This window comes from Geotrypetes seraphini, chromosome 1 (genome assembly GCF_902459505.1).
Source record: "Geotrypetes seraphini chromosome 1, aGeoSer1.1, whole genome shotgun sequence".
Lineage (NCBI taxonomy): Eukaryota > Metazoa > Chordata > Amphibia > Gymnophiona > Dermophiidae > Geotrypetes > Geotrypetes seraphini.
This window is the reverse complement of record NC_047084.1, coordinates 170,932,393-170,946,061: the sequence shown is the minus strand read 5'-3', so window position 1 is coordinate 170,946,061 and position 13,669 is coordinate 170,932,393.

Sequence of the window (13,669 nt, the reverse complement as noted above, 5' to 3'; positions counted from 1 at the left end):
TTACCGATCTTGTTCAACATTAGTCTTAGTCCTCTAATAACACTAATTCAGGAAAACTTATATGCTGATGACATCCTTTTAATATTTTCAGTAAATCCACAGGAACAACAAGGAGATATTTGAAGTTTATTTTAAAAAAATGTAACCAAAATAGAGAATAAACTGTAGTAATACAGCCTGTTTGACAAACACTGAATTTTCACATCCAGTAGTCCTCATACACCCGGGATATCGCTTAACTTTTTCCATGTCCTTCCTGGGGTGCTGTATTCATCGTTGGACTGCACTTAATACTTAACTTTTTCCTTGTGCCAAAATGACTGTGCAAAAAACAACTATTAAAATAAAGAGTGGGCTGCTGCTGAATGAAGGGTTCTGGGGCAGGCCGATGGCCGCATGCTGATCTCGTTGACGTTGCCCGGTGGCTGCCGAAAGATTTAAAATAACAACGACCGGGCAAGAGTTAGAATTTTTGCAATGAGAAAGGTCAACAGGTGACTGTTGGTTGTGCAGTGTTTAAAAATGAGCACAAATAAAGCTATGTGAAACGGTTGAGCCACTGTCAAGCTAATAAAGATACGTGTTCTTTATTTTAATAGATGTTTTATGCACAGTCATTTTGATACAAGGGAAAAGTTAAAGTATTTAAAGTATTAAGTGTAGTACAATGATGAATGCACCATCCCAGGAAGGACATGAAAAAAAGTTAAGTAATGTCCCGGGTATATGAGGACTGCTGGATGAGGAAATTCAGTGTTTGTCACTACAGTTTATTCTCTATTTTGGTTATATTATCAGTAAAGCCACATAAGATAGACCTAAGTCCTCTTCAGTTATGTGTTACTGCTGTGGTAAGCTGGCTATCTTAATGGGCAATTATTGTCAACCCTCTGACAACAATAACTTGCTGGATAAAGGGATGCTTCCAGTGCCTACAGAAAAAAAAAAAAAGATTTCTTAATACTGATCCGACCCCCTTAAAGAGCTATCGCTACCTGGGAGTCATATTTGGTTCACTATTATCATTTGAGCAGCAGGTAGCTTGGGTAGTCAAGATGGGATATTTCTGGTTTAAAAGGATCTGCTCAGATAGCACTATATTAAATTCTGCTGCTGTCCACTCTCTGCTCCATGCTTTTGTAATCTCTAGGTTTGATTACTGCAACTCAGTATATTGTGGCATTACTTTGGCTATACTTCGGTGCTTACAAACACAACAAAATTCTGCAGCAAGGATTTTGCTGCTTATCCTAAGAATAAGCAGAGAATTTCCCCAAGCCATTTCAATAATGGCTTATGGACATTTGTTTTAGGAAATTATCTAAACCTTTTTTTAAACTCTGCTAAGCTAACTGATTTCACTAGCAAGAAATTTCAGAGTTTAATTACACATTGAGTGAAGAAATGTTTTCTCCAATTTGTTTTCAATTTACTACTTAGTTGCTTCATCACATGACCCCTGGTCCTAGCATTTTTGGAAAGAGTAAACAAGTGATTCACATCTACCCTTTCCACTCCACTCAGTATTTTATAGATCTCTATCATATCAGCCCTGAGCCGTTTCTTCTCCAAGTTGAAGAGCACTAGCCATTTTAACCTTTTCTCATAGGGAAGGTGCCCCATCTGTTTTATCATTTTCATTGCCCTTCTCTGTACCTTTTCTAATTCCGCTTTATCTTTTTTTGAGATATGGTGACCAAAATTGCACACAGTATTTGAGGAGTGGCCATATCATAGAGCAGGGGTAGGGAACTCCGGTCCTCGAGAGCCATATTCCAGTCAGTTTTTCAGGATTTCCCCAATGAATATGCATTGAAAGCAGTGCATGCAAATAGATCTCATGCATGTTCATTGGGGAAATCCTGAAAACCCTACTGGAATACCGCTCTTGAGGACCGGAGTTCCCTACCCCTGTCATAGAGTAATACAAAGGCATTATAACATTTTCAACATTGTTTTCTATTCCTTTCCCGATTATTCCTAACATTCTATATGCTTTCTTAGTCACCACTGCACCCAGGTCAGTGTCCTGGTTGTGACGAGCAGCTCATGATATGGAGAATCATTTTTGCATGGTAATAGTTTACTAATGGATAAAGTAATGTACCGAGCCTTCCCCCTTAGAGTCCAGCATCAAATCACTCCTCCTCAAATTCAACACTTTACCCCTTCCTTGTAGAAAATATCCCAGTCTGCCCTTTCAGATTTAAGACACTTCTTTCTTGAACACCCCCCCACCCAAGAAAAAAATGAAAAGTATTGAACTGTCTCATAACATTGAACTGTGTGCCTTTCTTTCGTTCTATATTTACGGGAAAAATCCTTGAATCAGACCCTTAGAGACTTAAAAAAAGGAACTTATTGCTATTCTTGGCCTATGTACTGAAAGTACTCTTAAATTAACATGCTATCTACAATTCATCTAGTAAAGGGCAAAATGTGTACTGAATAGTGCATATGCAGGTGCTATAAATTTTAATGTGCCTGTGTATGCCAAACAGGTGCATAGCCCGCTAATGACTATATTATTTATTACCATGCTATGTGCTAAAGTCCCCTGGGAATGAGTTAAGTTGAATGTGACCCGGTTTCAGTGACAGGGTCCTGGCTTTCACTTCTCTGCCTAATTGTAAATTCCTCCAGTATAAATCAAAGAAAAACTATTTTGTATACTTAAGCAAAGTAAAATAAAGTTTATTAATATGCCACAGAATGACTGTGTGTCTCTAGAGTCAGTGTTGCATATCAATAGGTATATGCGTAGTTTGAGGTGGGCTTGAGGGGGGGGGACCCCAAATGTTGGAGGTGCTAATGCAGAATTGGCCCTCACCTCCACTGCAAAGAAGGCATCCTTATTCTTTGCTGCCTCCCAATTTAAGTATGAATACAGGATTATTTCTAAATAGAATATCAATAAAATGCTAACAATTTATCAAACTAATCCTCTCTTTTAAAAAGTGCCGTAACCGATTCGCACTAAACCAAGGGTGTCCAACCTTTTGGCTTCACTGGGCCGCATTGGCCAAAAAAAATGTTTCTGGGGCCGCACAAACATGCAAATGCTGCAGTAAGACACAGGAGGGAGCCGGCAAGACAGTAAACACCCAGGGGCAGCAAAGGAAAAACTGCATCACCCTCGACTGGGGCCATACAAAATACTCAGGCCGCAGGTTGGACACCCCTGCACTAAACGCTAATGCATCCATAGATTAACATGCATGCGTTAGCGTTTAGAGCGCGCTAATCGGTCAGCGCACCTTAGTAAAAAAGAGGGCCTAAATTTTTATGAACATTTATCAAACCAATTTTGCAAACATCCTTAGACCCCTAAGAGTTCTTAGTATTCTCTTTTAAGTACTAGTGTATTTCCAAACAAAGGGACCATTTTACTATGACTAGCATGTGGGTTTCCCACATCCCGAAACCACTTCTAGCATGATTGTAAAATGGTCGTATTTCCTATATCACCCATTAATGGCCAAGTGCTAATTTCCCAATTAGCGCCCATCCATTTGAACAGAAGTTCTTACCAACATCTATTCTCTGGGCGGTAAGGGCTCCCATGCAAACCATAGATAACATAACATTAAAACTTACTTCTATACCATAATACTGTTAACTTCTATGCCGTTTAGAAAAGTAAAATGAATTACAATTAGATGAAATACTTCAGTTGCCTAAAAATCACACGCTAACTGGTTAGTGTATATCAATATAGCTGCACTAACACATTTGCACTGAACACGCCTAGTCTTGACCCCCCAAGTACTAAAAATTAAAAAGTAATTTTTAGTGTGTATGAAGTGTTTACCAAACTGAAAACAACCACAAGACACCTGAGTACACCCCATGTTAGTATTTTTTAGCCTGCAGTAAGCTATATATTAGTGTTTACCTCACCTTAGTAAAAGGATCCCATAGCATATTCCAGTGCACATGAAGGGAATTCTATAACAGGGCCACTATACCGGGCTTCTAAAATGTAATTTTAATTAGAAACGACTGCTATAAATTACACTTTCTGGTGGGAATCTCTTTCTTATACTTTTAAAATGGAACGTTTGATGGCCATGCAACAGGGAAATTACAGGAAATTTCTGGATGTTTGGGAGCCATTGGCTAAATTTTGTAAGGAATAAATGAGCATTTGATGGTAAAATGAGCATTCGATGGTAAAATGGTCGTATTTCCTATATCAACCATTAATGGCCAAGTGCTAATTTCCCAATTAGCGCCCATGAATTATTTGCATGCATAATTGTAGTTTAAAAATTTAATAAAGATTAAAAAAAAAAAAAAGGAAACGACAGCTATTTTGTTCAGGGTGTATGCTGTTTAGATGGATGCCATGCCTACAGTATGAGTTCATCAGCCTGATTTAAAACCATGGAGTGCTGTGCAGTGGTGTACCTAACATATGTGACACCCGGGGCTCATCATTTTTTTGGCACACACACACACCAAAGTCTGTATAAAAAACATGATTTTTAGTAACAATCCACAAGTCGCACAAGAGTGTACTTAGAAAAGGCAGCATCTTACATACTGCAGTGAGCAGTACAACATCAATGCACCCATTGTAAAACTAAACAAGCCAGACTAGTACAGATCAATCCTAACAGAAAACTATGTCTTTTGAACACACAGAACACAGAAAACACCTTCACCTAGTATGGAATATGTAATCACAAACTAACCTCTCCCCCTTTTACAAAACTGTAGTGCGGTTTTTAGCCACGGTGGTCAGGGCAGGATTAATTCGTTGAGGGCCCCTAGGCACACAAGTATACTGGGCCCCCTAGCCCTGCCCCGCCCACATCCCACCCATGCCCCACCCCCTGCCACGCCCACATTTATTTACCTGTTTTCTTATTTTCCTTATTTCCACTTGTATTTCTTTTTTCTTTTTTTATAAAATTCTAAACAAATAATGATTACCATACCAGTGCCAGTATACATTTTAGTTCTATGCAAGCCCCAAACATCTCTGAACAAAACCCCCCTTCCTTCCCTTCCCACCTACTTGCCCAGGACTTTAACTCTAAACCCTTTCCATACATATATAAAAGTGTTCAAATGCATTGTAAAGCTGTAATACTATCCGAAACATAAGTCTATATTAATAACCAAGTTTGCAACTCCTCTCAACTGCCTCACTGTATGTCGTCCAACCCATATGTATGTATAAAAATACATACATATGGGTACTACTCTAGTGTGTTGTACTCCATGTATGTTAATTTGTAACAAAACAACAAGGTAAGCGGTCCACCAAAGAATCCAATGTGGAACAAAAGAAGATCGGCAGCCAATAAGGAGATTCAAATCAGGTATATTCAAGGTGCTCCCAGGAACCATGCCTGATGCATTTCACCAAACAAGGCTGGTCAACGCTAACAGAAAACCATGTCTTTCATACACACAGGACACAGAACCACCCTCACCCAGTATGGAATAAGTAATCACAAACTAAACTCCCTCCCCCCTTTTTACAAAAGCACAGAAGAGGTTTTTAGCGCTGGCTGGCGGGCTGAATGTTCTGTGCTGTTCTGATGATCATAGGAATTCTGTGACCATCAGAGCAGTGCAAAGCGTTCAGCATGCTGCCTTGTGTTATAAACCGAAGGAACGGTACAGTTTAGGGGTGAAGAAATAGTGGTGCATATCCCCCAATACTGAACAAAATATAAAGATAGCAGATGCAAATTTGAAAAAAAGAGACATAACAAATCACTTTACAAATAAACAAATAAAAATAAAATAAAAAATGGAAAATAAGATACCATTTTATTGGACTAATACATTTTTTAATTAGCTTTCAGAGGTCAGTAAAGTATACTGCTGTTACAGTATCCTGTCCTGACCTGAGGAAGGAGAATTTTGACTCTGAAAGTTAGCCAACACAACTAAAATACAATCCTAAAGCAATAAAATAAACATTAGAATTTTTTTTCTACCTCTGTCATGTGGTTTCTGCTTTCCTCATCTTCTTGTCATTTGCTTCCTTCTATCCAGTGTCTGCCCCTTCTAGAAAATCTCTACCTCCCTCTGCCATCTGTCCTTCTGCTCTCCCCACCCCTCTTTGGTCTAGCATCCATCATCTTCCCTCTGTTCCCCCCATGGTCTGGCATCTCTCTCATTCCATCTCTCCTTGTCTCCCCCCTGTGGTTTTTAGTGTCTCTCTCTTCTCATTTCCTCCACTCAGATCTGATATCTGTCTCCCCCATTTCTGGGAATTCTCTTCTCTCTTCCCTTTTCTTCTCTGTTCTTCCTTCTCTACTTCCTGCCTCCAACTAAATTAAATTCTTTCTTACTATTCAGTCCTCAGTTTCCCTCTTTTCACTGTGTCTACTCACAGCTTGCCACCCCTTTCCTTCATCCCTCCTCTATCTCACTAACTCCATCTTCTTCCCCCCATTCAGCATGTGGGAAAGCAGCAGCAGTGGTGAGGAGGTGAGGGGCCCTCACCTCCTCACCACTGCTGCTGCTTTCCCACATGCGCCTGAAGCTGATGGCACAAGTTCTCCCTGCTTCCATAATCTGCCCCCTTCTCTCTCTCTCTCTCCACCCCAGGCAATTCCATCAGGTATCCTGCCCCCCTCAGTGAATTGCCTGGGGTGGAGGGAGGGAGAGAAGAGGGCAGATGATGGAAGTGGGAAGAACTTGTGCCGTCAGCGTCAGGCACATGTGGGAAAGCAGCAGCGGTGAGGGGCTAGAGGTTATCTTCCTCTCATTCATGTCCTTGCCACTCCCGTCCCTTGGTTGGTCCCACAATTTCACAATTTCCAGCATATCCCCTTCCTCCATTCTTGTAGCCTAGCATCTCCTCTCCTGACATCTCCCTGTCCTTTTTCCTTCACTATATTCCTATCCATCTCTATTCCCTTCTGTCACTCTCCCCATGATCAATCATCTCACCACCTCTCGCTTCCCTTCCCCTCAGGTCCAAGATTGCTTCCACTCTCTTTCCTGTTGTTCTCTCCCCATGTCACCCTATTATATAGCACCCCTCCTGCCCTTGTCCAACATTTCCCCTTCTCTCCCTCCCTCTCATCCCCTGCTCCAACATACCGTATTTCGACTGCCCTTCCATCTTCCCCTCCCCAGACCTGCCGACTTCCACTCATTTACTGCTTTCTCCTGCCTCTGCCAAAGCCCAGCCCCCCCACAGCGATCAGCAACACCGGCCCCCCCCCCCTCAATCAGCAAAACAGGGCCCCCCCCTTGATCGGCGACTGCTTTCTCTCGCTGCTGCCGAAGCCTGTAAACAACTTTAACACACACCAAGGGGCTCTAACAGAGCGCGTGCTGCCGACAGCTTCCTTCCTTCTTCTTCCCCCCTCATGACATAACTTCCCATTTGGTTGGTGGAGGAGGAGGGAAGTCGGTAGCGTCATGTGCACTGTTAGAGTCCCGCGGCCCTGTTTCGATGATTGAGGGGGGGCCCTGTTTCGCCGATCACTGTGGGGGGCCGGGATGTTGCCGTCTGAAAAAATTTTTTGAGTGGTCTCCTTCAGTGGGCCCCCCTGACCATTTTGGGCCCTAGGCACGTGTCTACTTGGCCTATTGGTTAATCCGGCCCTAACGGTGATAACAGCTCAGACGCTCATAGAATTCTGAGCATTGGAGCTATTACCACCATGGCCAGCACTAAAAAAATGCTCTACGGTTTTGTAAAAGGGGGGATAAAATAGAAATACGTAGACAAAGGTTAAATTGAACCACCAAGAAGCTGGACTCTGCATACAATGCAACACCACAGAAACAGTGATGTATCTCCCCTAAAGCAAAAAAATTAATAAATAGAAAATATTTTTCTACCTTGTCTTCTCTGGTTTCTGCTTTCCTCATCTTCTTGTCACTCTCCTCCTTTCTCCACTGTCTGCCCCTTCTATATGGCATCTTCTCTCCTTCTATGCCCCTTCCAGAAACTGTATGCCTCCCCCTTCCATCTTTCCCTTCATCCCCTTTGGTCTAGCATCCATCTTCTTCCCTTCCCTCCTCCAATGATCTGGCATCTCTCGCCTCTTCTTCCCTTCTCTCTCCCACACCCCCATGGTCTGGCATTTCACTCTCTCCTCTCCCTTTCCCCACTTCTATCAGCATCTGCCCCCTTTCTTTCCCTCCAACCCAATTCCATCCAGTATTCTTTCCCCTTATGTCTCTCTCCTCTTTCCCAGCACACCAATTCCATCAGCATCTGCCATCTTTCTCTCCCTCCACTACCCTTCTATACCACCCTTATTATAGAAGAACTACATTGCCTTCCACCTGCTTAATCTTTGGATACTTTTTCCAGCCAATACAACAGTTTCAGAGATGCCTTCTTTTAATACAGATGATTGCACAGAGTGCAATTTTTAAATAAGTCATTTCCACTGCTAACAAATCTTATTGGCAGGAAAGGCTCTGAAATTGCCTCGTTAAAGATCAGAACATATTTTCTAATGTGACTCCCAATGACCCATTAATGACCCAATAATTCTTTCAATCAACGATTTAAAAGATGGCCAACAGACCACAAGGGGGTTGGATGCTTTTTTTCTTGTTGCACTGGCAAGCATTTGCTATACACAGATGATATAAAGCCTTTTGTGAGGTCTTGTTCCTTGATAACTGGTTCACTGGAAATAACTAACCTTCAATCACAAGGCACATAGAAGGCAGTTAAAGAACATTGTTCTCTAGGGTGTCATGACCTATGAATTGGCAAACAATCATTTTCCCCTTTCCTTGATGCGGAGGAGTAGCCTAATGGTTACAACAGCAGACTGTAAGCCAGGAAATCTCAATTCAAATCCCACCGTGACTCCTTGTGATCTTGGGCATATCATTTAACCCTCCATTGTCTCATCCAAACTTAATTGCAAGCCTTCTGGAGACAGCAAAATATGTAATGCACTTGAACATAACTCACCCTGTGCTTCAACTGATAAAGGCATGAAGAAAACAATTTCCCTTTTGGGGAATAGGTTCAGTCAGCCACTTGATGAAATACAATTAAAGCTGAATTCCATACAAACAGAGGAAGGATTTCTGTACAGTAGTGGTTAGAGCTACAGCCTCAGCACCCTGTGGTTGTGGATTCAAATCCTCCATTGTTCCTTGTGATCCTGGGCAAGTCACTAAATCCTCCATTTCCCCAGGTACATTAGATCGATTGTGAGCCAGGACAAATAGGGAAAATGCTTGAGCACCTGATTGTAAAATGCTTAGATGACTTTGGTAGGCAGAATATAAATACCTAAAATAATTAAAAAGTCATGAAGCTTATTATGACAGCTTCTTTCACATTTCAGTCTTTGTAATGCATATTTCTTACTGCTGAGATTTATAACTGATTGGACATATCCATAAATTAGAATATTCAAAGAGAACTGTGTTAAACTAGTGGGTAAAGTTTTATATATATACACACACACAGTTCCACTGTGAGGAAGTGCCTAGGCAAATCCCAGTTCCCCTTAAGAGCACTTCTACACTGGGCCACTTTAAGAATAGGTATGTTGATTTGCCTAACCAGGGGGGGGGGCAGGGCTGAGGCAAAAAGAATGAAGCTGAAACCCTGGAGAGGGAATAGAACAGGGAGGCCCTAAGTAAGTGAAAGTTGGGCTGCAGTACCTAAGGCAGGGATCTCAAAGTCCCTCCTTGAGGGCCGCAATCCAGTCGGGTTTTCAGAATTTCCCCAATGAATATGCATTGAAAGCGGTGCATACACATAGATCTTATGCATATTCATTGGGGAAATCCTGAAAACCCGACTGGATTGTGGCCCTCAAGGAGGGACTTTGAGACCCCTGACCTAAGGAGAGGCTCAGAGAAGCAGAGTAGCCTCTGAGCTTATGCCTTCCAAGTCTATATGAGAAGGACTGTCATGGTAAATATATTTCTGCAATCACTTTGAAGATTCAGATATACTGTAGTGTGTCCAGACAGAAGGCAGGCCTATCTCCCGTATGAGGAAAGGCTGAACAGATTGCAGCTATACTCACTCGAGGAACGTAGAGAGAGAGGAGACATGATTGAAACGTTTAAATATATCACGGGCCGCATTGAGGTAGAAGATGATATCTTCTTTCTTAAAGGTCCCTCGGCCACAAGAGGGCACCCGCTGAAAATCAGGGATGGGAAATTTCATGGCGACAACAGGAAATTTTTCTTCACCAAAACAGTGGTCGATCATTGGAATGAACTTCCACTTCAGGTGATTGAGGCCAGCAGCGTGCCAGATTTTAAAAGGAAATGGGATACACATGTGGGATCTCTAGGGGGTAAAATCAAGGGGAGTGGGTCATTAGAGTGGGCAGTCTTGATGGGCTATGGCCCTTTTCTGCCGTCATCTTCTATGTTTCTATGTTTTCTATGTTTCTATCTGTGTTTGGAGTATGGCCAGAAGCCATCCCTAATGAGACTACTTTCTTTTGATTTTGAAAGAAGCATTGATGGCATTATACTAAGCTGTGAAGCAGCAGACTTTTTTTCTGTTTATTTATATACTCTGGCTGTTTCTGTGAGGCCTTTCAGCCAGTTGTCACCCATGACACCACACAACCCTTTTCTTCTCTTTGGATGGCAGAGGTAAAAGAATGGGACCTGATATTCAGAGGGGTTTAACCAGGAGATGCAGTAATCAGGTTGCATCGCTGAACATCTGTGCTGTCTATTCCCTAACTGGCCAGTTATGGGTGGTTTAGGAATGGGAATTTGGGTAGAACCACAAATTTAGCAGTTAGCAGTGAGACTTACCCCCTGTTTTACTAAGGTGCGCTAAGTGTTTTAGCGTACGTTTAGCGCGTGCTGAATCTATGCATGCACTAACCGCTAACGCGTCCATAGACTAGTATGCACACATTAGCGTTTAGCGTGTGGTTAGTGTGCGCTAAAAAGCATAGCACACCTTAGTAAAAGAAGCCCTTAGGCCACTCACTAGTTCACTAAGCACATAAAATTAGCACAGCAAAAAGGCTGTCCTAACTTTATGCTCTGAGATAATTGGGCACCAGTTTCCATTTCGGCTGGTGCATGATTAACTTCCAGGTCAGTGCACATATCTAGATATTCAATGCTGGGAACCGTGCATGTCCTTGCATTTAGGGTTACCAGACATCTGGACGGCTTTACAAAACCCGGCACTTTGTCTGGGTTCTGAAAAGCGTCTATCAAATTGCCATCGGGCAGGAGGGCATCCATGCATGTGCGGATGCCTTCCTGCCAGACGAGAGCAGGCAGCAAAAGGTGGGGGCAGGGGGGGACTGGGGCGTGGTGGGACAGGGTTGGGTGGAACTGGGCAGCTCTAAGGGGTTCAGATTTTCCAAACGGAAAATCTGGTAACCCTACTTGCATTGAATATCTGAGGTTAGCGTAGCCTGTGGCTGTGAGTGGCTTACAGAATGCTTAGCGAACAACAAAGGGGAGAAATCCAACACTATCTGCAGTAAAAAGAGCACAAGCCAAAATAAATGGAACTGCAAACAAACGTACAAAGATGCAGGCTAAATTTATTAAACCAAAATTATAAATGCGATTAATGTTACCACTTTGTACCAAACCAAAGGACCCGACACGGTCCGTGTTTCGGAAAACACGCCTTCATCCGGGGTCCCAGGTGGATAAGGTTTCAAATAAAACCACAAAACTCATTTTTGGAGGATGATGTATAATATATAAATGCCATTTGCCTGTCCTTAGATGGTAGATAGATAGATTTGATTTTTCTTTTTAAAAATACTGGCGACCATGATAATGTGGACTAGGACACGGTTGATTAATTGCCTTATATATGCTTTAATGTTCTCTATATGGATTTTTTTTTGTGGTCATTCATGAATGTTTGTTATTAATGTATCGTAACGAATAATCAAATAAAGAAAATAAATAAAACCACAAAACAAGAGCTTAGCCTGATAAAATCGCAGCGACAGCAATGAAAGCAATCTCTTGGAAACTCCGCTGTAGCGAAAAAAAAAAAATTGCTTAGACAAAAACTTATGAGCAGAGAAATGTACCTGCATACACATCTGCAGAACACGTAGGGGGTCTTTTACTAAAAATTAGCACCTGCTATCTGCAACAGGGCCCACAGGAATAAAATGAGTCCTGAGGAAGATAGCATGTGCTAATATATAGTAAAAGACTCCCTTAGAAAGCAAAGCACATTAAAATGCAATTCTGCTTTAATTGCAATTCCTAAGGGTAAACTGTGGGTAGTATAATGAAAATATAACCAAAGAAAATAAAATTGGCTAACAAATGACCCAAAAATAAAATGCAGATATACTTTTTTTTTAAGCATAATCTACAAACCTATCACATTAACAGATGAGATACATCTTTATTAAAAATTTGATATACCAATGTGTTTTATCACTTAGGGAACGCACAGCTTTTTAACACACGTCCCATTTCATTTAACATATTTTAACAGCAGTAGCGTTTGCTAATGTGGATTTAATTATTCATCTTTCCGAGTTCAGTTATATTTTCAGCACAGTAGGTATTTCTCTGCCAAAGAAAGATTACAATTAGAAAAGCCAACTTTCAAAAGTGTTTTTCAAGTACAGCTTCATGTGGAGATGTGAAAGATTTCTCAAACTCTGAGAGTTTTTGCACGCAAAGCCATCCATGTAATAAAATTTAAGTTTTAGCTTTTTGTAAACTTTTGCACATTGTCATCTTTCTGTAAAATTATATCTACATTCAGAAAAAAAATATGCTTCTATAATACAAAGCAATTCATTAGTTATACATTTTTTGGAAACTGCTGCACAAATATGAATTCATGGGAAATACTTTTAAAACCAATAGGAGGAAATATTTTTTTCACTCAGAGACCAGTTAAGCTCTGGAATGCATTGCCAGGGGTTGTGGTAAGAGTGGATAGCGTAGCTGGCTTTAGGAAAGGTTTGGACAATTTCGTGGAGGAAAAGTTCATAGTCTGTTATTGAGAAAGACATGGGGCAAGCCACCGCTTGTCATGGATCGGTAGCATGGAATGTTGCTACTCCTTGGCTATATGAGCTGGCTGAGAAGCTCTTCCCAGTTTAGGTATTCCACTGCTATAGGAATTTTTAGTTTATTTCCTTGATCTTGGTCCTACTACCTTGAATAGTGGATGCTAGTTTATATATATATATATTTATTTATTTATTTATTTATTTTTTCTTTTATTATGACATTATCTGTAAATTTTCATTTTGTTGTTTCTGGAATTATATTGTTTTGATGTGACTGAATGATTGGAATTATTTAAATTAAAAAAAAAGAAAATCCTTAGGGTGGAGGAGAACACTTATGTCAGTGGTAAAGAGACAGTAGGGGTACTTTTGAACACAGCAGTCAGATGCCTCCTCCCACCCTCTAAGTACTTCAGCTGCTGATGGTATTATGCACTCTGAATACACTCCAGAAATTATTACCCAAAAATAACAGTCAAACTAAGGTATTGTACACCAAAATAATACAACAGAATAGTATTTGCAGTAATATGGAAATAAATCCAGGCACTTTCACATTTAGCTCCCAGTCTGCACTAGCTCCCCAGTTCAGCATTTTTCTGTTGGAACACTAGTGGTCAGAAGTACCACAATTTCTGTTACAAAATCGAGAAAACCAAAACAGAAAAAAAAACACAAAACCCTCAGTAACCAAATTGAGAAAAAAAACCCTGTCC